The following is a 24,586-nucleotide window of genomic DNA, read 5'->3' as shown; positions in this document are numbered from 1 at the left end:
TGCATAAGCAGCATTAAGTAGTTCACCATGTTGGGATAGCAGACTGAAAAGAAGCCATTACGATGTGCATTAAGCATGGTCAACTGTTGGGATGATGATGGCTACCAAAAGCATGAAAGACAACTGCTGGGAAGATGTAGGGAAAAGAGAAGAGCACACACACCACTACTTGGAATGTAAGTTAGTGCAGCCACTATGGAAAGCAGTGTGGGAGATCTTATCTTCAAAAATATTAAAGACAGTCACAAGATCCAGAAATCCCAGTAGTGGACATGGATACAAAGGAAGTAGTGGGATCAGTAGCTTGAAGAGATCTCTGTATTCCTATCTTTATCACAGTACTATATCAAATAATAGCTATCCATAATAATATATGGAATCAGCCTAAGTGTCCATTAACACACAAATGGGTAAAAAGAAGGAAGTGTGTATGTGTATGTGTATGATTAAAGAATAGTCTATTCATGAAAAGAAGCAAATCTTCTCAATTTCAACATAGATAAACATGGAAAAGGTTATGCTAAATGTGAGCAGCCAGATAGAGAAAGACAAGCATTGCATGATAAAATATTTATATGTGCATTCTTTTTTAATTCAGGGTCTTTCTTAGCTCAGTCTTGGTCTTGAACTTGCTATGCAGCTGAATTTGATCCTGCATTCCTCATCCTCCTGCCTCCACCTCCTAAAATCTGGGATTGCAGGATTGTGCAACCACGCCTGGCCCTTATGTGCAATTAAAAACAGTTAGTCTTGCACAAATAAAGAGTGGTTGGGGACTAAGGACAGAGAGATGAGTACTTTTCAATTGCCCAGAACAAGTACGTGAGACAGAAGGGAGATGAGTGATTACCTGGGCTCGGTGAGGGGGAGGATAAGAGGGTAGGGGAGAAACTGGAGGAAAGAGAAATGGCAAATGACCACTAGCGTTTCTGGAGGTTCTTTTGTATGTGATAAAAGTGACCCCAAATCAATGTGATAATGGTTGCTTAACTGTAAACGCACTAAAGCCCTCTGACTTGTGCTCTTTAACTGGGTAACTTGTAGACAATGTGAATTATATCCAGATAAAATGGTAGTTTTAAAAAGAACATTGGTAGCTGGGCATAGTGGCACACAGCTTTAATCCTTGCACTTAGGAGGCAAGGGATCTCTGTAAGTTGGAGACTAGCCTGGTCTTCACAGTGAGTTCTAAGATAGCCACAGCTATACAGTGAGATCCTGTCTTGAAACTGCCAAAACCCAAACCAATCAAACAAACAAACAAAATTCAACAAAAATAAAGAGCATTGTTTACATAAATTTAAGTCTGTATGCTTTTTCTTTCCTCTTTCCTTACCATAGAGATGCTTCCCTATTAGGGACAGGGTAATGAGTGTGTCTCCTTTGCCCACTTAGGGAATTGTAAGAGAAACACGTGACCGTTGGTGGCCAATGCACCAGAGGTTTTCATTAACCATCTTTAGTTTTTTTTTTTTTTTTTTAATGAAATGGAAGTCAGTTACTTGATTGCAGTTTTAGTTAATATAAACATGAAAATGATGACTCATAACAATAGAGACATATAACTGAGCACATGTGCCTGTGTATCCTAATTATTTGCTTCAGAGGTTGACACACTGTAAGCCTACCCGGCTACTGCGACCCCTCCCTTGCCCTTAACCCACACCCCATGCAGTGGTGTTATAGGGAAGTAGAACATTTTAGACTTGGGCCCAGGGCTGGGGGGATGATCTAGCAGTTAGAGCGCTTGCCATACACCAGCATGAGGACTAGAATGCATATTCCCAGAATCAACTTATAAAAGTCAGGTGGGTGTATTGGCCTACCTATAATTACAGTACTCAGGGGACAGGGTGAGCTAAAAAATCAGGCCTCCACATACACACAGACACAAATGCACACACACATAAATGCACGTATACATATGCACACTACACACACATTCACAAGCAAAAATACCTAATTGAGGCTTCAAAGGGCCTTAAGTTTTTTTTGGGTTTTTTGTCTGTTTTGTTTTTGTTTCTTACTTTTTGGAGATTTCAGTACTGATGTAATACTATATACAGAAATTTAAACTTGAAGATAGTAATTAATTAATGCTGCTAAGTTATTATGAAGATGACAGATAATATTGTTATGATATTAGTTCTGTGTAGTGAGTAGCCATCCCAGCATTGGCCTGGAAGTTCCAACCCCCACTGAGGCTTCGGTAATGGTCACGCCCACAAGGCGGGGCAGAGGAGGAAGCGGAAGAGGAAGGATTGGGAAGAGCTCTGGCTCTTGGTTCCCGGACTCTGGACGCTGGAGGTAGACCGAGCAGAGTTCTCCAGAGAACACCGCCGGACTGCGCTATACCTTTGCCAGACCCTGTAACCTACCCCTTCATTTGTAAGTTACCCCACAAAATAAACCTCCCTTTTAACTACGTGGAGTGGCCTTAATAATTTAACCAATAGTTCTGACACCACAGCCCTCTGAGCTCTGCCTTAAATTGCCAGTTTGATCTCCAGCCTGAAAGATCAGAGAGAAGACAGCACTGGAAACATGAATTTTATTTACCTCAGTGGATGATATGTTACGACTGACTTAAAAACTCGGTGTTGGTCAGATTTTCATTGCTGTGTCAAAATATCTGAGAGAAGTTAGCATAAAAGAGAACAGGTTCATATTTGCTTCTGATTTCAGAGACCCAAGTGTGTATCTAAAATGCTGTGGAGTGGACTAAAGTCTTAGAGAAGGTTCTTACTGTTTTGGTGGGGGTCCTTCTTCAGTCTACCAACTTTGCCGGGGAGGGGTGTTGTTTCTGTGCGAGCTTGCTTAGGGAACACAGATGAGATATCTTCCTGAAGTAATTTAATGCTATTAAGTCCTGGCTCATTAGGAAAATAAATATTCAATTAGAAGAGAGTCAACGGTCTTTTGTAGCCACATTATCACCTAATGTTTATTTCTTACTGTTTTTTGTTTGTTTGTTGAGTTGACTAAATGGCTCACTGAGCATGGTGTCTTAGACATCCATAATCTTACTGAGAGTCAACAAGTCTCCTTCGACACCTTCTTAGTTATGTTCATCCCAGAATTAAGTACTAAAAATAAAAAATAAAGCCCTTGTGGTTATAGTCTGCATCTAAAATTGTATTAAGAGGTCTTGGAAAATCATAGAGATTGGTTCTTTTGCCTTATAAAGTATAAAGTTCTATAAATGATTAGATGTGTTTAAAAAGTTGCTACTGATAACTGGTATGGGAAAGGCACATGAATCAGAAGAGATGGTTAGCCTTCTTTTGCCAAGTCTGTTGAGTAAAATGTGACTAGCATACATAATTCAGAAAATACAAACTTTGTGTGACATTCCTAAATATCTGTGGATGTCCTCATGACATGCTTGACCAGAATCCTGGAGGTCAAAGAGTAAGAAGTCATCTGTCATGCTTCTGATATTATTTTAAATACTTGTATCATTGTAACTGAACTTGAATATGAGTCTGGCATCTTCTAAGCATATATTTGTTTTGTTTTGTTTTGTTTTTTGGTTTTTGTTTGCTTGTTTGTTTTTTTAAGACAGGGTTTCTCTGTATAGCCCTGGCTGTCCTAGGATTCACTCTGTAGACCAGGTTGGCCTTAAACTCAGAGATCCACCTGCCTCTGCCTCCTGAGCCAAGCATATAGTTTTATATCAGAAGATGAACGTTAGCCTTACCTATGAAGTTTTTATTTTATTTTTTCTTAAATGCATGCTTTGTCTATGCTCCATAAATATATTTACCTGGTATGTTTGTTCAGCATATTGTTGATATATAGCATGCTTATTTTGTTCTGCTATTCCTCTCTCTCTCTGCTTTTACCTCTGATCATCAGTACTGCCTCCTCATGAACTTTGAGAATGGGAAACCATGGACTAAGGTCTCTGAAACCATGTAGATATAAACCTTTCTTCCTTTAGGCTATTCTGTTTCAGGTGTTTTGTCATGGCAATGTGATCTGCCTAGCAGTGAGTCTTAAGTCAGATGTAACATTACCGATTTCTTTGGAAAGAGGCTGGAACCTCCCTAAGTCCAACACTGTCAATGCCTTCCTGTTTTCTCCTGTGTCGCAGGAATGACCACATGCCCCTGTCAATTCACTTCACTCCTTTTTTCTTATTACGGGCACTTATCAGACTTTTTCACTTTTGAAAATTACCAGTGATAAGTTAACCATAGTCATTTGAAGTCCCTCTTGTCGATAACTTTTTGTCCACCCTTGTTTTTATCATCAGTGCATCAGTCCCAGGCTACACAGAGTCCTCATTTTCACTAAAAATAAAGGGGGGGGGGGTTGCAAAATAAATTCACCATCTTAGGAAATGACCATGTCAAGTACTTCAAACTATTAAAACTCCAAAGACTAGAGACTCTGGTGAAGGCATCTGATGCCATGGCTTACACAATTTCCAGAACCTTCCAATTGGGCAAGTAGTGAATTCCCAAAATTTGATATTGCTTCAGTATCCATTCTGACTTTAAATTCCCCTTTCTCATGCCAGAAGCAGCTCAGTTGCTCTCGAAAGAGTCCATTCTGTGCCCTTCCTCAGTTCCCCATCGTGCTTTCCAGAGATCTGCCCTATATAGTGGTCCACCTTCCCAAGGAAAAGCTGGATCAGTCTACTCTGATGGCCTTTCTGACTGTCACACCCTGCATGGGCTGAGCAGAAATCCTTAATGACATTCTCTCAGTAACAGCGTGACCACTTGGAATTAAAATTTTTCACTGAAAATCTGTGTGGAGAGGTGTCAGCCCACAGATCCTTCTCTCTCTACATGCCTTGACTTCTGTGTATGTGGCTTCCAGCCCTAAGAGCTACATTCCATGCTCTGTAAACAATAACATTATTATTTTCATCTGTGTCTCTCCTTAGTTTTGAAGGCTTCTCTAAGAGTTTGTTTTGTTTTTGATTTTTGAGACAGGGTTTCTCTGTGTAGCTTTGCGCCTTTCCTGGAACTCACTTTGTAGACTAGACTGGCCTCAAACTCACAGAGATCCTCCTGGCTCTGCCTCCCCAGTGCCGGGATTAAAGGCATGTGCCACCACCGCCTGGCTTCAGATTTTTAATTGAAATAGAAAACTGGATGTTCTCTCTCTCTCTCTCTCTCTCTCTCTCTCTCTCTCTCTCTCTCTCTCTCTTTCTGTGTGTGTGTGTGTGTGTGTGTGTGTGTGTGTGTGTGTGTTATATGTACCTGTTTGTGCAGGATTGTGCACATATGTGTCAAGGCCAGAGGTTGTGCTGTTGGATGTCATCCTAGATCACTCTCCATCTTATTATTGGAGATTGGCTCTCTCACTGACCCTTTATTTCACCCACGTCTTTAGGGGTCCACATCTCCCTGCCCCTTAGCCTCCACTACTGGGGTTACACGTGTGGGCTTCTGTGCTCAGCGGCTAACCTAAGATTCAAGCAGCAGACACTTTGAGCTATCTCCTCGGGCCCCAACACTTCTCTTTAGTGTGGAAGCAGCTGTCTTTATGAGATTGTTAACTCAAGACCCAGTGGGACAAGAATGGACCAGTGAGTGGATGGAACAGATGTTATTAATGTTACTTGCCCAGAATATGCTGCTGTTATTTGAATGTCTCGTGTTTGAGATATATAAGGAAGCTGGTTCGCACTCTTGACAAGATATCTATGGCCTAAAAATACTTAGCAGACTCTGCTTTTGAAGGAGAACAGAACATTTAAAACAATATCTTATTCTTGCTGATTCTTTTTTCAAATTATAAGCATTATTATATGTTCTTATTTTTTCATGGGTTTAATAAGAATCTGTCATTATTTTGCCATGGTATAAACGAGAAAAATGATTGTGTGATCAAGACCTTGCTTAGAAAGTCATTATTTTAGAATAATGCCATTTAATCAAGAATGGTGCTGAACAAAGAAGCTCATGCTTATATTCTCAGAACTCAGGAGTTTGAGGCAGGAGGATTGCGGTAAGTTAAAGATCATCTTGAGTTACAGAGTGAACCCCTGGGTCAAAAACAAAGAACCAAGCAATCAAACAACAAAAAGAAGCAAAGAGAATGCCCTGTCTAAGGAGTGAGGGTGGTTTCAGAAAGCCAAGGCTGAGAAACCCCTTCTGGTTCCAGAGGCCAGCATTCGGCATGGCGTGTGTGGCTCCAGTCTTCAGGACAGCTCTTTCTAGTTTGCTAAACTTTCGCACATTTTGGAGAGAGGAATTCAGCATTCACAAGTACCGCAGGTGAAATCTGGTGGAGAGCATTTTTCAGGCTTGGCTTCCTAGCCTCAGGATATCAAATAATAGAGGCTTTAAAAAGTCCAATCTAATATTTCATATGGAAACTTCCAGAAAAGCAAACTTAAGAAAGTCTACGTGGGAAATTAATGGTCTCCCTGCCCTTATGTAAATAATCAGGCCAGAGTTAATGAGACCGGCTTGATTTTGTGATCATGACCCACCTTTCTTTGAGGGGAGAGCGTAAGGAAATTTGAAGTAAACTGAAGAACTCATGAAGGATCTTTCATATGTGAGCTGTGGGGACAGCGTTCCAGGTTTTCTAATTCTGTCATCCTTGCTGTGCTGTGTGGGGTCTAGACCTGATGCGACGTACTGACCCAATCTGCAAACTGATTACTTTGGGGGCCTTGGCTCCCCATGGAGAACTCCCAGAGAGCGCTTCCCCGTGAGGAGGCTTTGTGCCCTTGGCAAGTGCACTTCCACTCTTCCCAGCCGAGAGTGGAGCTGTTCTTTGACTTCTCCTTTGAACTGGTTGTGACATCTGCATTGTTCCCTCATTTTGTTTAATGACTTAAATAAAAATTTTGACATGTGTTCACTGTATAGCTGTATGAGAGTCAGAGTTTTATCTTCCTTCTCCCTCTCTCTCTTTTTTGGAACATTGCCTTTTAACAACAGTGAGCTATAATCACATTGCCTGATAGCTGTGGGTGGGTGAGCATTTCACCCAGCAGGGTTATGCAGATGCAAATTTCTTCACTCTTGGTCTTTGCTCAGGACCATTTTCTCTTCTGCTGCTAACAGCAAATGTTCCTTCCGAAGCTTTTTACTTCCTGTGTTCTAGCAGGGCTCAAAACATTTCCACAGCAGGGGTGTGCATGGCCAGTCAGTGTGTGACCTTGACCGTGTCCAGCACAACCCCACCAGGGTGGAGAGATTGACCGATCCAGACAAGACAATCCTAATCCGTGAGAGCTGAAGCCAGAATTTTGGTTGAATAGAGAAATCCCCTTCTGCTGAGTTTAAGAACGGTCTATGGGGCAATGAATGCTGCTGTCTCTGACGAGAAACCTGTGCAGGAAGGAGACATAGCCAACGAAAACGGGGCTGAAACAGTAATAAAATAAAGACAGGAGACCAAGTCCCCCGACGGGTATTAATCGAAACAAACTGTTGTTGTTGTTGTTATTGATTTACCATGTGTAAAAGGGAGGGTCTTACTTAGTCACACTCCTAAACCAGTGCCTCACTCTTAAGTCTTACTTAAAATCAAAGGGGGAAGCTTTCCAAATTGATAGCATAGCACTAGTTTCATCCTTACCCTTTCAGTAAACATGGCACAAAATCCACATCTTTTTGAGACAAATTTGTTTATAAGTGTGTGTGTGTGTGTGTGTGTGTGTGTGTGTGTGTGTGTGTACATTATCACCTCTCTTTGTAAACCTTAATCTTACGCTGTAATGCAGCATAACTAAGAGCAGTCACCTGATTTCTCTGACTCTTTGACAGCCACATCAAATAAAGAAGGTAGAATCCAGGGCTTTTTTCTCTGCAAATCCTTCTACTCTAACCCTACACATTTTACATTTGATAACTTGCATGTCTGTGCCCTCAACAAGACTGCAAAGTCTTTGATGGTGGAAACATAGTCAACCACTTTCACATCTCTGGAGCTGGTGTACAGCCTGATAATAAATATCTTTAGACATTTAAGTCTATCAAAATCCTCACTGGAGAAGCTTCTTTCAGTAGACAGCAATTAACACAGAGACCCACACGTGGCCAGCCAGAGCATAAAAGTTGGGGAGAGCTCAGCCCTAAATGGACATCTGCATCACACCCCTCCTCCCAAGCCTAAGGGATCATCACAGAGGGGTGAGTGTGTGTGTGTGAGTGTGTGTGTGTGTGTGTGTGTGTGTGTGTGTGTGTGTGAATAACTACAAGGAAACTATGTTTTGGACACACCAGGGAAGTCGCAAACACAAACTCAAAGTGTTCGTGACAGCATGTATAAGACCTACACAAACTCAAGCTAACCAAATCCCTGAGTAAGGGAAAAGGAAGTTTCACCCATAGATGGGGAGCTATTAGTACATTGATAGCTGATGGCAGAGGGGGGTCACTTTTCTTTAAGGTTTTGAGCCATGGTGAGTCAACTACTTTCCAGAGCAAGCTGCACACTGAACCCTGTTTGGGCAGCAGAAATTGGATGCCATGGGCTTCAAAAACAAGAGGACATGAAGTTGGGTGGCTGAGTAGGGAGGCATGGGTGAATCTGGGAGGAGCTGGCAGGTGAATATGATCAAAATACATTTGTGTGACAGACTTGAAGAACTAATAAAAACATTTTTAAGAGAGAAAAATGTCACACAGGCATGTGGAGAGAAAAGTGGAGCATCCCATTGCAGAATGGTAAGAGCCCCAAGTCAGATAAAGCTAAGTTGGGATTCTCACTACCACTTTCTCCAGTGACTGTGGGCAAGGCCCAAACCTCCTGAAGTCCATGACTACCCCTGTACCATGTGGCAATTGCAGACTACCTCACAGGTTTGTTGGGATTAAACAATACTATGTAAATCACCCAGTGATTGTCCCTTGGCAAGATGTCTGCCCACTGCAGCGCTGCCATCAGCTACATTGACACTTTTCATTCTCCCTTTTCTTCCAAATGGACCTGAGCATCTATTCATATGTCTGTTCTGCGTGTTGAACGTTTGTCAAGAAAATAGACCGATCAGGGCGGTGGTGGCATGTGCCTTTAATCCCAGGACTGAAGAGGGAAAGGCAGACAGATTTCTGTGAGTTCAAGATCAGCCTGGTCTGCAGAGCAAGTTCCAGGAGTCTCAAAAACACCAAAAAGAAAAAAAAAAAAAAAGTAAAGGAAAGAAAGAAAGAAAGTAGAGTGATCTCTAACTCATGGAGGCCTCAACATGAGGCACTGTCCCTTCCTCAAGGACTCTGGAGTGGGTGTTCAGTTGAGTCTAAGTCAAGGGTGGTCTTACAGAGCAGAGGTTTCAGTGATGTTCAGTCTTTGGAGATCACCCAAACTGCCTTACTGCAGGCTGGTCCAGGCACCACCAAGGTCTCAGGAAAAGGGACTGGAGCAATGGCTCAGTGAATAAGAACACTTGCTGCTCTGCCAGAGGACCTTAGTTTGGCTCCCAGCAACCATGTCATGTGGTACACAACTGCCTGTAACTCCAACTCCAAGGGATCCAATGTCCTCTTCTGGTCTACATAGGACATACACACATGTGGCATACATTCACAAACACAGACACAAATACATAATTTTTTTTTTAATTTTTTTTCATAAAAATATTTTTAAAGAACTTTAAAAGGGCATGGTCCTATCCTAGAGTAAGCAAATACAAGTGTTGAGAAGCTAAGGGGTGTTACGTGCTCTGCAAGCAATTCCAATGTGCCCATGACTTTGGGTGCCATATACCTTCTGTATCAGCCATTAAGCCATGACCACTGATTTAAAGAGATCTGTTCACTTTAAGAACATACCTGCTCTGAGGGTTTGTGGACAACAAGGGAAGCTGTGAACCTGCACATGTCTCTCTCTTCTCCACCGTGTCATGTAGTCTTTCATCTGAGACCTAACAGACATCCCCACAGTGATGGGAACAGAACATCACTCAAGCACTGGCATTTCTCCAGAGAACCCACAGCCGAGTTCTCATCTTATATTCCAGTGGTTCATAGAACTTTGCCTATATCAGCATCAACTGGAGAACTTTCTGGAACATACTGGTAGCCCACAAGCCAGAGTCTCAAGTCAGCTCATGTTGATACTCCTACACTATAAGGCCATATTCTGTAACCACTGCTCTGGGTCCTGAAAAGGTCTGCATAGTCCTTTCTTAAAATGCTTCAGACTGGAAGTGGTTTTGCTTTTTCAGATTTTTTTTTTTTTTTTTTAATATTTGCATGTAGCTAATGAGATGTCTCAGGGATGAGATTCAAAGCTAAATGTGAATTTCATTTGTATTTCATATATTTATATATACAACTTATGCACACAGTCTGCAGGCAACTTAATACAAAAACTGTGCCTTGGTTTGACTGCAGCTGATTAGGTGAGATTAGGTGTGTGATTCCTACTTATGGTCCATGTCAACATTCAACAGGTTTTGGAGTTTAGAGTATTGTAGGTTTGGGATCATTATGTGAGATCAAGTGTAAAGACCAAAGAAGTGTAGAAAAATAGTGTTTAAAGAAAAAAATGTTGTTCCCTTAAGTAATTGATGGTGACACTGTTAAATTGTTCCTTTGTAATTTGACAACAGAAGACTCTACAGAGTCACCATCACCCAGTCTCTGAACCTGCCTGTTTACATCTCCTTATTAACCAACTCAAGATTCAGAAGATCTTTTACACCCACAGATCCCACTCTCAAATTTTAAAATTATTATTGTATTATATGTGTATGGTCTTGATTTTTTTTCTTTTTGCCTGCATGTATGTCTATGAACAATGTGCATGCCTGGTGTTTATGTTGTCCAGAAGAAGGAGTTAGATCCCCTGGGACTGGAGTTATAGATAGTTGTAAGCTTCCTGTGGGTGCTGGGACTAGAACCAGGGTCTTCTGCAAAGGTAGCAAATTCTCTTAGCAGCTGAGCTCCAGCCCAAGTAGCTCCCATTTTTGTGGAGCACTTGGCCAAATTTCTGGAGAAAATAATGGATATAATGGAAAGGGTCTGTATGGTTTCTCTATAGTTGCTATCTATAGCCCAATGCCAAGTGAACAAGGTTCAAGTGTTAAATTCTCAGTAGATATCTGACTTCAAAGAAAAAAATTAATGAAATCTGTCTGCCAATGTAAGAATGATCATAAGGGGCCGGCAGGATTTCTGTCTGCAGGGTTGTCTTGAAACGCCGTGAAGTGAAATATTACTGTTTGTCTAACTTATGGGTAAAATTATTTTAAATAAATAAATGTTTCCTTGGAGCTCCGCTTGCAACACAAGTGTATTTGATGCTGGGACTTTCAGGGACTGGGACTCTGAATGAATAATGCTACCCTCCTGTTTGATATGATATTGTGGAAAAATATGCAACCTCCCTTCAGAAGAAAAAAAATGAAATGTTTTGGAAGGGATAGAGAGATTTTGTGCCAAAGTATGTAGCTATCTCCTGTGGCAGTATTTTAGGTACTGGATAGTTTTTCAACTAGATATGTATCAGTTTTAATTATAATGTTAAGTAGGTCTCCTATTTTGACTAGACACATTTACAATAAATAAACCTGATTTATATGTGCAATTTCATCCTGAATGGTGTTTCATAATCCAAGATAAGAATTATGATTGTTTTGAATTATCATAATGTGCAACCACTCTAAACACTTCCCAGGCCAGCTTCTTTCGTAGGATACCATTGGGACATGCACAGTGATCCCCTACCACCACCTTGGAAAGTTGAGGGGCTCAGAGGCTCAAGGTTACAAACACATTGCAGTCTTTGAAAGTTCTCTGTACCTGGTTTAAATATGGCGTTCAATTCCCATTGGTCCCTCTTAGCCAAGTTTCCCTGCCTTAGTTGGCTTCAGCCCTTCATTTGTTCACAGTAGCACTGTGTACTGACAGTAACATGCCAATAGTATGTTGCTCAGACTGGCTTTAGGATCCTGTGACCTGGGCAGTCTTATTTAGTACCTGGTTAAGACACTCCCGTCACTTTGAGAGTCTTAAAATCTTTTCTTAATAAGAAACCATGCAAACTCATCTTCCACAGATTAGATCACAACATGCCATTGGTACAGGAAAGTATGATATAAAACCCTGGACTCTTGGCACTGTATATACAACACCCCACCCACACTTACCCTTGCTGGGCAACGACCCCAAGAGCCACCCACTGTATGTTACCAGCAATCTAGAAAATGTGGCATGATCACAAAATGTTGTAGACATGGCCTTCCAAAGACCCTGGAAATCTGCTTTCTTCCCTCTCTCTCTTCCTGCTTTGGTAATTACATCTCTCTTAAATGTCTGGTCACCCTCCTTATCCCCGAAGTTTCAAAGGCCATAATTGGAAGTGTCTAATCCAAGTCGGGTGCAATCACTGTGAAGAACTATAATATCACCAAAGTCCTCACTGTCATGAAGGATGGCTTTCCCACCTGTGCTATCATGGTAGAGGAGACTATATGCATGAGGGTGAGGGAGATAGATCATGAGCCAGTAAGAGCCATACAAAAGCCACATCCCTATCTACCTCATCTACCAGAGTATCAGTGCACAGCCGTATTTGTGTTGAGTCAAAGCATTTTGAAAAAAAGCAGTACTTCTTCTGGTACATTCTCCATCCCTCAAGTCCCTCTGAGAACTCACAAGCCCTGAGAGTGTGCCACAGGGGAAGTTTTCCTTTTAGGTTATTAACCATGATTGAAGTGTTTTTCACTTGCAAATTCACACACGCTCACACTCTGGGCTTTCTGCTGTTTACTTTGGTCTTGGGGTCTGTAAGGCACCTCTGGGACAAATGAAATCTCATATACCTGCTCTTCTTGCTCCTTTTTTGCTCCCTCCATCTCTTACCTGATTCCCAGTAAGGGTTTGTGGTAGCTATTTAAATCAAGTCACGCACAAATTTTCTTCAGTCGTGGCCACAGAAGTCTGAGGCCACACCTGCTGGGGAGCCATTATCTAATCTTTCTGGGAGGTTTAACACTCTCTCTAGTAAACCTCTCCATGTTTACCCAGAACAGTGTTTTACAGTGTAAGAGATGCTTTATCTCTAAGTGTCAAGACCATTCTGCACCTGGCTTCAAGAAGAGCAGTTGAGGGGGAAATATCAAGGAGTCTGCTGAAAGCCTTCCAGCGGAATCCCCTCAGAGAGAACTCACAGTTTCCCACTCCCCTCAGCCTGAGCCATCATTTTGTAAAACACCAAGCAGAGGTGCCTTGAACAGAAGCCTCTTTGGCACTGATTTAATTGCAGGCTGACAAGGAAGGTGGCTTTTTCACAAAGGTGCCATCAGACACCACAGAGCGGGCCACCAATCCACAGCAGGGAAGGATTCCTCTGTTGATGCAAAATCCCATCACAATATTTGAGAAGTTTGGTTTTGATCTAGACTTCAGGGAACCAGAGAAGAGAACACTGGCTTGGCTGTAAAGGTGAGGCTATTGCCTCTGGACTTGGGTACCATCATAGATAATGCCATGGGTGGCTGTTTCCATAAACAATGTTGGGATCTGGGGATGGAGAAGAGGGGCCATTTGATAGCTATTAAAATTCCCTGTCTTAGAAACTTGCCAAAATACTGTGCATTGATATTTTCCTATATTTGGGGATGTCATTACTTATGTCAATAGACCAGGAAAAAAGTCCAAAATCAAGGAAAAATGAAAAGGTTGTGAAATCATGGTCACCAAGCTTGGCTGGGAAATATAATTGACTGAGAAACTTTCAAATATCTTGATGCACAAGGACAGAAGACCATTTATCTTCATCTCTGTGACAAGGATTGGATGTTGATAATTTCTAGAAATCCTCAGGTGACGTCTAACATGCTACTCAGACTCAGGAACTGTGCTCAGTGGGATTTGGGTGGGGGGGTCTTCAAGTCACTCTTAGATGTGTGCTCAGTTGTGACACGCACAGTCAGGTGTGACGCGCAGGCCTCACCAAATTTGGCCCCAGAGGTAACAACTCTGTAGTTTATGGTTGTAGTGACTGTTCTATGACCTGGTGACCACGGAAACTGTGACCCAAACAAAGGAATGTGAACCACTGAGGGCAAGACTTTTGCAGAATAGCTGCAAAATTAATACTTGTAAATCACAGAGATCTGGGAGAGGGTCAGTGATTTAGATGTCGTGAAGCATCCATTTTAATATGTTTATCCCCCATCTGCCCTGACCTAAAGGAAAAAGAGAAACATGGAACCCAACAAAAGGTGTGTACCTCAAACCTAACTCCAGCTGCACTTCCTGCCCAGAAGTCTGCATTTCGGATACAGGGAGGAAGAGGGGAGAAGGAGGGTGGGAAGAAAGGCTTGCTGTGCCTTCCCCATTCACTGTCTGTAAAGACAGTGACGAGAGATGGGATCTCTACTCAGAATTACTGGTGTACTGCCTTCTGCTTTGTGATGGTGGTGAGAAAGTGGTCCCTACTTTCTACACAGCCAGTGCACCAAGATAGAAGAAAAGGTTGCCCGGTCCTGCTCCAGTGTATCTGGGATTCTTTTTTTTTTAAGATTCATTTATTATGTATATATTGTACAGAAGAGGATGCCAGATCTCATTACAGATGGTTGTGAGCCACCATGTGGTTGCTGGGAATTGAACTCAGGACCTCTGGAAGAACAGCCAGTGCTCTTAACCACTGAGCCATCTCTCCAGCCCTGTATCTGGGATTCTAATCAAGTGAACACTCCTGCCTGCAGATTCTCCCAAATGGAAAATGGGTGAGGTCTCTGCGTGTGAGGAGTTGGGAATCCATTTAGGGTTGGGTTTGAATCTGTCCCTCTTCTCACACCCTACAGTTCCTCTATCACGGAAATAAAGCTTGTTACTGTCTTCTTATCTTCTGAGATTCCAATTATTTTGCCTTCCTTCTAGAATTTCTCCACCTCTCTGTTTTAGTATTTGTGAAGCAGAAAGGAAAACCATGATCATGAAGTGGGTGTCCAGTTCAAGATGTTAAAAATCAAATTGAGTGTCTTAAGAAAGCAAAGGCCAGAGGTACAGTATATTGCTGTTCCCTTCCCTTCTGTACTCCCAAGGGGCCTTGCATCCTTCCAGGCTCTATATCACTGGATTTTTCCCAGGTCCTGGCATTTCGAAGTATCACTTATTATACTTCATGCTTCCTTGGGTGGAGAACGTGTGAAATGGTTGGATTCTCAATGATTTAGAGAACCACGGGGTCCATTGGGTCCATCTCCAGGCTCTGATGGACTGATGGATTCCTGGCTGTAGAAAATCTACTCATTTTAAAGTCCATCTTATGATGCATATCCATGATCTAGCATCATGTCCTGCAAACATGGGTCCTATCAAATAATTCCTTCTACCTCTTTAATTTGGCAGACAGGGAAAAATGAAATCCATAGTTTTTAATTCTAACACCAGGCAAATCTCTTTTTAAAATCCACTTATGACACGGTAATAAATCTACATCCTCAAGCTGAATTATTTGCACAAACCCTGGAATTCTAAACCTCTGGGTGGCTGGAATCTGGGACAATTACACCTAAGGGCCAGACCTGCAGTAATGCCCCAAATTACTTTCTGGAAGGGGTGGCCAGGGGGCTCCCGTGATTTTAAAAGCAAAACTTCAAACCAAATGTTTCTCTCTTTATTGATCTGCTTTCATCTCCCTTCGTCGCATTTCCTGTTGGGCTTTTTCTGCTTCTCCCCCGCCCCCCACCCGGGTGGCAAATGCTCTCAAATTGGCGAGTGAAGGTCTTGGAGGTGCTGTTTACAAAGGTTGTTAATGCTCCGGTCCTCATTTCCTGTTTTACCGCCAACAAGCCTGACACAAAGCCCTCCTCGGTTGACACTAAAATGCTGGTGAGGCCCCACTGAGCTTCTCAGTTTGCCGAAAGTGCAGGTCTGCAACCTAAGGCGCCCAACGGCCTTCCCCACACACCCAAGAAGTTTCCCCTCCGTTGATTCTTGGAGAAATGTTTTGGATAACAATGTGATTCTGCTGGAAGGAACTCCTGTGGGATGGTGGATTACTAGCAGGATTTGAGCAACCCTGGCATCTTGTGCCAGTCTTGCATGGATATGTACCTGTGGATTTCCTTATAGGGCTGGATTCTGTGACCTGAAAATCTTGAGGTTCCCTGATGGTCATAGATATGAAAACAGGTAGAAATTAGTTGCATAGTAACTCCTTTGGGACTCAGGGACACGCCTCTGAAGTAATCAGGTTTGGGTTTTTCAATTCTTAAAGCATGGCATAAGGTCCAGCCAAGCAGGCACGAGAGTCAGTTACATCTTGGCTCAGTTACACCTCAGTCACCTATGAGGAAGGAAAGCTTCGGTGACACTTCATGACAATAAAGCACGTATGTTTTCATCCATAAAGTACCTACCTCTAAGGTTGGTGACAAGGTGGTTGTCACCAGCATTAAAGGAGCTGATAGATGTCAATGTCAAGGCCTATGGACTCACTTGATAAATTCTAATTATGTCCTAAATGACAACTGTTAGACCAGGGTAGATAAAAAGAGTGCTATACACCCCAGTAACAGACTTCCAGGGCTGTATTCAGATTCTGTAAGAAGAAAATTTCAAACTGGTATTTCAGGGAAAGCAATCTAATTGTGTACTCAAGTACCTCCATTGTTAAAGTCTTCTTACCAAAGAAAGTGGGGCACAGCTAAATTAGCTCTGGGGTGTGGTTGCTGAATCCTGCTGTGTCTGAGTATCCATGTCCCCTTCCCCATGGGACAGAACAGATAACTCATCTTTCATGTGAAGGTGACGTCACAGTGTAAGGAACCTCAATTCTGCCCTTATGGATAACATTTGGAGGAAAACCCACACACCTGTTATGGATGATATTTTCAAGAATAAAGAATGGCTTAGAGTGTGATAGAGTAAGCCCATGCGCTGAGACTGTCATGGCCATTATCTTTCCTGTTGTCAAGGTTTCATCTAAGAATCACTGCCAAAGATCATCCTTAAGTTCTTTCTTATTTATAACTATCTGTATATGTTTCTAGATATCTTTAAAGCCGTTTTCAACTTGTGTTTAAAAATTCAAAATAGTTACATTGAATTTTTATGATTAGGAAAAATTATCAAATAAAATACCAAGTTAGAAGAAATAATAAACTATCCATCACTAGGTTTTTAAGAAATCGATCAGCGATACATTCAATACTCGGGCATCTTACATATCTGCCAGTCTTTTGTTCTCTCTATTTTGGCTTTAGTTGACATAGTCATACGTGGTTTTGAGCCAAAGGATTTCCACATGAGGTAATCAGCCATGACACCATTCCCTCAGCACCATCTCCTCAGCCCTCCCAAAGTCCATCTGTCCATCCGTAGCTGCTCAGTGACTCAAGACAGTAGCTGTCGCTCCTTGTCAATCTCCATTCTCTTCCTATTTATCCACAGATATTTCTGTTTGTTCAGATTTTTTTTTTTTTTTTTGCTTTTGCTAAAGTAAATGTTGTTGGTTGATCACCACACTAATGTTCACTGTGAGATGATTCTAGGTGAGCACTTAGGATTGAAATATCACTCCTTGGGTGTATAATTTTTTCAAAGTTGCCCAATCCAACATTCAAATTGTTTCTTAAAGTGAATAAACTATTGAGTCTTCCCTCAGAGGTGTGCATAATGTTCATGTGCCAGGTATTGATACAAACAAGCATTTAAAAACTTTTTGCCAGTTTGTTGGGTGCAAAACAACATCTTACTGTGGCTTGAATTGATGTTTTTATGATCGCTAGACATCATCATTAGTGTTTTCCATGTATTTAATTAGCAATGTATGATTCTTGTTTTGAAGATTCTAGACAAGAATTCTACTTTTTCACCTATGAGGGGTTTGTATTTTCCTCATTGCTAACAGTTGGTTATAAACATTTAGTACACTTCCCTGTTTGTCTCTTCCTCTCCCCACCCCTCCTCATAGATATACTACTTCTTTTTTTAAAATTCTCATTCTACAGTTTTTGGGCAACAGGAGAGTCGTCAATCTTTTCTCCCAGGCCTTGTCCTTAAAATCTTGTTTAACTGCAAAGCCTCAAGAAATATTCCATGAAAAATTTCACAACACTACTCTTTGCATTTAAGTTGAATCTGCCTGCTATTGAAATTTGTAGAAGCAGGAGAGGAGGAGCTGAATTGTTTTATTTTCACAGAGGGATAACTTCATAGGTCAGAGGTCATTGCTGTGGCTTCCATGTGGGTGCGTGTCCGTTTCTGACATTTGCTTTTGGTTTGTAGGTTCACTTGCCTTTTATAGTTTACTATTAGAGTGTCTTAATTTCTAGAACTCTCTTCAAAATCAACCTCTTTTAATCCATCTCTGGAGATTTTTTGCATAACTTGGGAATAATTTTGTTTCTTAAAGCTAGGAAAATTTGCTAAGAGACTTTCTAGAAATAGAATTCTTTGAGGAACAATTTCTAACTGTGGACTCTTTGTAAGGACTGTAAGATCTTGGTTTTACAATTCTCGGGACAGGAGGGCTGGGTCACACATGCCTCATCTGCCTGCTTAGCTGTCTAAGGAGCTGCTGGGCTGGCATGCAAAAGCTAGGTCATTTTATATTCTGAACAATGCTCACCCAGACCCTTGTCCGCTCTAATTGTTAACTAGCCTCTGATTAGAGGCATCACAGAGCAGGCCGTGGGGTGTGCCTGTGTCATTTTCGAGTGTATTCCCTGATGGCCAGCGTCGTGAATCTTTTCATGTTCTTACTGGCAAATGATGTATTTCCTTTGGAGAAATGTCTGTTCATTTCTTTTGTCCATTTTTTATATTGTTTTATTTTATTATGAAGTGTTGGCTTTCTTTATACCTCAATTCATTGTTTGTTGGATTTGTTGGATACATGTCTTTCTATAGGTTGTATCACATTCTATAGGTTGCTTTTCACTTCCTTGGAAAATATTTATTTATGATTTTTACTTTTGCGTGTTTGTGTGTGTGTGTGTGTGTGTGTGTGTGTGTGTGTGTGTGTGTGCCTGCATGAGTTTTTGTACATCCCATGAGTGCAGATGCCTTCGGAAACCAGAAGACATCGGATATCTTGGAGCTGGAATAACAGGCCATTTGAGCCACCTCACAGGGGATCCTGAGACTCAAATTTGGTTCCTCGGCAAAGGCAGCAAGTTCTTAACTAACAAAAGCAGCAAGTTTTAACTAAGCAGCTCTGAACTGCTGAACCACCTCTCTTGCCTGACTTTTCACTTTCCCTTTATTGCATATATTTATGGGGTGCAACCTGATGTCTTATATTTGTAAACATTATGGAATAATTAAATCATGTTAATTAGCATACCAATCTACTCAGCTACTTATCACTTTGGGAGTGAGAACACTTAAAATTTCCTCTCTTTACAATTTTTGTCTATGTTATACCATTAACACAGCACACAGTAGATCTCTGTCTAACTAAATTTTGTGCTTTCAGCCAACAAGCCCCCATTCCCAACAATCTTCACTCTGCTCTCTGTGTCTGTGAGTTCTGTATCTTCAGAATAAGCATGTGCTGGAGATCACGCAGCACCTTCCTTTTTGTGCCTGGCTTATTTTCACTGAGCATAATAGCCAGGATCATCCTCGTCATTGTGAATGACAGGCTTTACTTTGCTTCAAGGCTGAGAGTTTTGTACTATATGTGTCCTGTTTTGGAAGCTATTGTTTAGTGTGTGAGGAGTAGGTAATGTATTCTGCCGTGCTTCTGAAAGCGGGAAGCCTTTTTGACTGCATTATTCTTTCTATGCCGTAATCTTTTTCAAAAGTGCTCATTGTACAATGGCATCAAATATTTTTAATGTGTGCAAATAAATTGTTTTCTTATACCTCATAGATGCAATGTTCATGTAGTCTCATTTGTCCAATGAGACAAGAAAAAAATTAAATTCTCAGACATGTTGGACAATATGTCTGTTTTTTATTTTAAGGATTTGTGCAAACTGTGTTTGTTATAACTGTAAGTGTCTTTATCCTAAGAGAAGGCCAAAAAGTCTTGGTTAGAAACAAAGTTGAATTATCTTATTAGAAACAAGGAAAGGGACGAGCCAGCAAGATGGCCCCGAGGGCGGGCAGAGGAGCTTGCTGCCCAGCCTGACTCCCTGAGTTCCATCTCTAGGATCCAGATTCACCATTGGTGCAGTTCAGTTGATTTGTCCAAGATAAAGTGACACACTGCACCTTCAGACATGAACTAAGTGGGCAGCCCCTGGGGTCAGCTCAGCTAATCCTACCTTAGAAATGACCAGTACCCCTAAAAGATGTCAGAGCACCCCTCAAACACCGTTGGCACTAAAGTATTTTCAATCCACTATATAAAACATAAGAAAAAAAAAGACTGCCAGGAATTACAAAGGCCAGCACTGGCTGAACACTGGAGAGGGAAGGATGATGCCAGCTGTTTACCGCATCGGTGCTAAGCAAGAGAGTTTGCCATTAGATGACATTGTGGGCTCTTGGAAGCGTATGAATATCCTTTAAGACACAAAGGGGCCTGAAATGCATTCAATTGTTGAGATGCTAAAAGCAGGGATACGAGTGCGCCAGTGGCCACCCTGAGCCGAAGAACTGCGCTTGGACGGAGCCCGTAATAAATTGTCGGTTCAGGCCTTTGCTTTCACTTAAGCTAATGTGGAGTGTCTGGTTTCTACAAAGTAAATCACTGTGCCTTTGGTACTTTATTTTCCACCTTGTGTATAAGTAAACTGCAGGATCAATTGGGAGGTGGAATCAAGCTGCTATTTATTACCTTGAAATGTGACACCCCATTTTAAGTGCCCTATTCCCTTATGACTTCACTTGAGAATAGTATTATGTCCAAACAATATAGAAAACAGCTTTACAGCTCCTGTTGCATTTTTTTTTCCTCTTAACTTCAGCCCAGATGGATTTACACTGTGTACAACTTCCAGAACCTAAATAAGTAACTTTGTGGATTTTGAAAAAGGTGTGTAAAGGAGGAAGAGTCACTTGTGTGATTTTTGGTATTAAATCTTAGCAGAAGGCATTCATGGCTAGACTTTTTTTTTTCATTAAAGAAAACAAAAACAAAACCAAAATTGTACAGGACTCCCATTGACCACCTATCAAGACTTAACATTCCAAGGAAAATAAATAAAAATATCATGTCTGGGAAGAAACATTTGACTTCATGGGGCTCTGTCATCTTGCTGTGCTCTTCGAGGAGACCTTGGTCTGATTTATGGGTTTCAGAAAGAATGCCTTCTCACGCTGCTGGAGGGCCGAAAGGGCAGGGACCCAGCGTATATCAGGAAGGTTCAACCTAACCCCTGTGACCTACACCCTGTGCCTTTCCTGATGCAAACACGAGGGGCTGGGGCCCTGCAAAGACCTTCCTCTGCTGCATGGCCCAGATCACCGTCGTCATTGTTCTTAGACTTGGGTCTTGGCCTGTGTCAAACAGTCATTACTGGGCTCTCTGGCAACCGTACACAGTGCCCCGACCGAGTGTGACAGGCACTGTAAAATGCCCCAAACTGAGTTAGACGAAACTGAAGAGAAGCTGACAGTAATGAAAGGCTGGTGACAGCCTTGATCCCCATAAATTCGGGTTTTATTAGGGCTTAGACTTAAGGTTAGCCAGGAAATGAAGGAAAGAAAGAAGGGAAAATCGGAAAGGTGGTCCAGGGATTGCGGCCACTTACCACACCTCCCTTGCTGTGACTGGGAAAAAAGGTCTCATTTATTTCCTTCCTCTTCCCCTTCACTCTCTTTCTCTCTCTTTCCTTGACTTCCTCTTCCCCTCCTACTTCCTCTCCCCTCCCCAGATGGGTGTTTTTCTCACTACCAAATAAATTTGTTAAAGAGAATCCTCTAACACTGCGGGGTACACTTCACCATAACCTCTCTTTGTCCCCAAGTAAGTCTGAACTGTAGGTTCAAATCTCTTGGCGTCATCTCCAGTTGTAAATCAAAAAAAATTAACATATGCACTGTGGAGGTGCTTGTAACGGAGTGCAAAGACGTGTGTGAATGTGCGTGTATGAAAAATCCCCCTCCTCCACTATTCCTTCAGACACTCAAAAACTTGTCTAAAACAGCTAATGTGTTCGGAGATTTATAGGAAATTTTATTATCTCAAAGATAAAATAAAAATTTTACATTGTATACAGCCTAGGCCAGACTTGGAGAATAAGTGTAATGCCCTTAAATTATCATGACTTCTGGGTAAGTCTTTGTATCAACTCCGTTGCAACCTTCATTTACTTGGAAATCCCAAAGGACTTTTGACTCTACACAATAAAATTAGAGAGACATTTATCCAGAGAGACTAAATTCTTGGGGTTCCTTGAAGAGGAGACAGCGACTATTGTGGGTTGTGGAGATGGACAGAAAAAAAAAAAAACAGAGACAGACAAATGATTCATTTCTTATCACAGTCAGCCAGCGTTAATTAAAACATCATTGCAGATGTACAGCAGCGAGGAAAGTCTGCTGGCCCAGGAGGTAGTGCCTATGAAACGTAAAGATATCCTGGTTATTTATCTGTTGTTTGGATCTTATCCTTTGAATCCTGCTCCACCCCCTCACTTTATTACAGGCCCTGTGTATACTCCACCATAAAGAGGAAAGAAACATATGGGTCCTTGTTTGAACTTCTGTAATGAATCCTTCCAATATATTATTTCCTTCCAAAGTTATTTTTAATTTTATTGCAGTCTGTTTGTGTATTCCCCCCAACAATTGCTCGGACAAAATTCCAACTGGTAACATGGCTCTGAAGGGTCCTTTTGCCCTTGAGAAAACCATTGATTTAGGGATGTGCCAAGCAGGAGGCGGCTCAGCCGGGCGTCCCTCCCTCGCCATGCTTGCTGGCAGCCTTTCTGCAGAAGGAAGGTGGAACGGGTCTCCTTCCCTGAGTCTCATGCTTATTTTTTATGTCTTATCAATGAAACTTCTGCCGTCAATGAGTCTCTCTCTCTACCTGGCCATATCATCCTCACTCCTCTGAGGCAAACAAGCCAGAGGCTTCGGAGCAACCCACCTGTTGGGGTGACTTCACTCACAGTTTGGGGTCTGGGACACAGGCACAGTCGAAAAACATTTCTTAAAGAATTTGTTTCGAAGTTGGAAATTTTCATATAAAAATCTGGGTTTGTGGAATAGCTGATGGATTTCCCCCTGAGCGTGGAAAGTGCTGTGTGAAGATTTACACTTGACAAATTAGGAGAGCTGGCAAGCTGGGGCCTCGTCCCCACAGGGCAGCCAGTTCTGCGTTTCACGTGGAGGGGTGCATATGCCCAACCAGGCTGGTTTTCTAGGTTGGTCTGCTACAAATGCTTTAGCCCAGGCACAGTTGGTCCTTCCCCGAGCACTGGCATGGCTACTCTGAAGTAAGCATTCCGAGAGACACTATCAGGAGGCCCCCCCCCCCACCCTGCTTTTTTTCTCTGACTCTAAGGCAGTAAAACTGTGGCCTAGCTGACAACAGTGCTTAGAGTATTTTTTGTTTGGTTCTGCTTTGGTTTTAATTTTTTAAAGTTTTTGACATTAATATGATCACATCATTTCCCTCTTCCTTTAATCTTGCCCATGTACTCTCTTTGCTCTCTCTCAGATCCATGGCTTTCATTTCTTTAAGTGTTGTTTTACACACACACACACACACACACACACACACACACACACACCCCACCACCACCACCACCAACAACAACAACAACTAAATATACAATTATGCTACCCTGATTGGTCTAATGTTACTTGGATGTATATGATTTCAGGGCTCTGAACTTGCGCTGGATAACCAATGTGAGAGTCTTTCCTGAGGAAGAATTGCTCTGGACTTTTGACTGAAGAATCATATCTGGACTCCAACATTGTACTTTCAGCCCTCTTCATCTACAGGTTCTGTGTCTGTGAATTCAGCTCATCTCAGATCCAAATATTTGAAAAGTGCATCATCTGTGCTGAATGTACATAGACAGTGTTCTGCTGTTATAAACAACAGTTAGCGCTGTGTGCAGAGCACCTCCATTTTGTGAGGAACCGAGGGCCTTTGGAGGCCTTCTTGGCATCCTGTTAAGATGTCCACAGAATATACAATAAGGACAATTTCCAGCTTGTGATTCTTATGCTTGGCGATGCTGTGACTGCTGTGTGAATTGTGTCCCCTCTCTGGGCTAATGGAAAGTATTCTGCTCTGTTCTTGTGACCCAGGGCAGCAACAGCAAGCCCCTGCCACTAATCAGCCACATGTTCATGATGTGAACACCCCATGCCCTACAGTGTGCAGGGTTACTGGGCTGTTATGCTTCGTAGGGTGAGTGTGATACATTTATATTCCAGACATGCTGTTTTCACGTTGTGGTGATTTCCTGGAATGGAACTTTACTATGAGCCCTTTCCATGACACACTCGGACAACCCAGAAGTTTGGCATCCTCTGTGGTCCTTGAACCAGTTCTCCATGAATAACAAGGGGCAGCTACAGCTATGGATATTCCAAGGGGATATTACACATCCTCAACCACAATTTTATTTTCTCAAATGAAAACCCTGTGAATAAAAAATATGCATAATGCCTTTCTAATTTAATAATCAAGGGGTATCTTAAGAACTGAAGGGCAGTGTGGGCAGGGATGCATGAACCTGGAGCATCTGATCCTTTCAGAAGATGCTCCACTTTGGTACAAGAACTCCTGGTTT

Source organism: Onychomys torridus, chromosome 5 (genome assembly GCF_903995425.1).
Source record: "Onychomys torridus chromosome 5, mOncTor1.1, whole genome shotgun sequence".
Lineage (NCBI taxonomy): Eukaryota > Metazoa > Chordata > Mammalia > Rodentia > Cricetidae > Onychomys > Onychomys torridus.
This window is presented reverse-complemented; position numbering follows the sequence as displayed.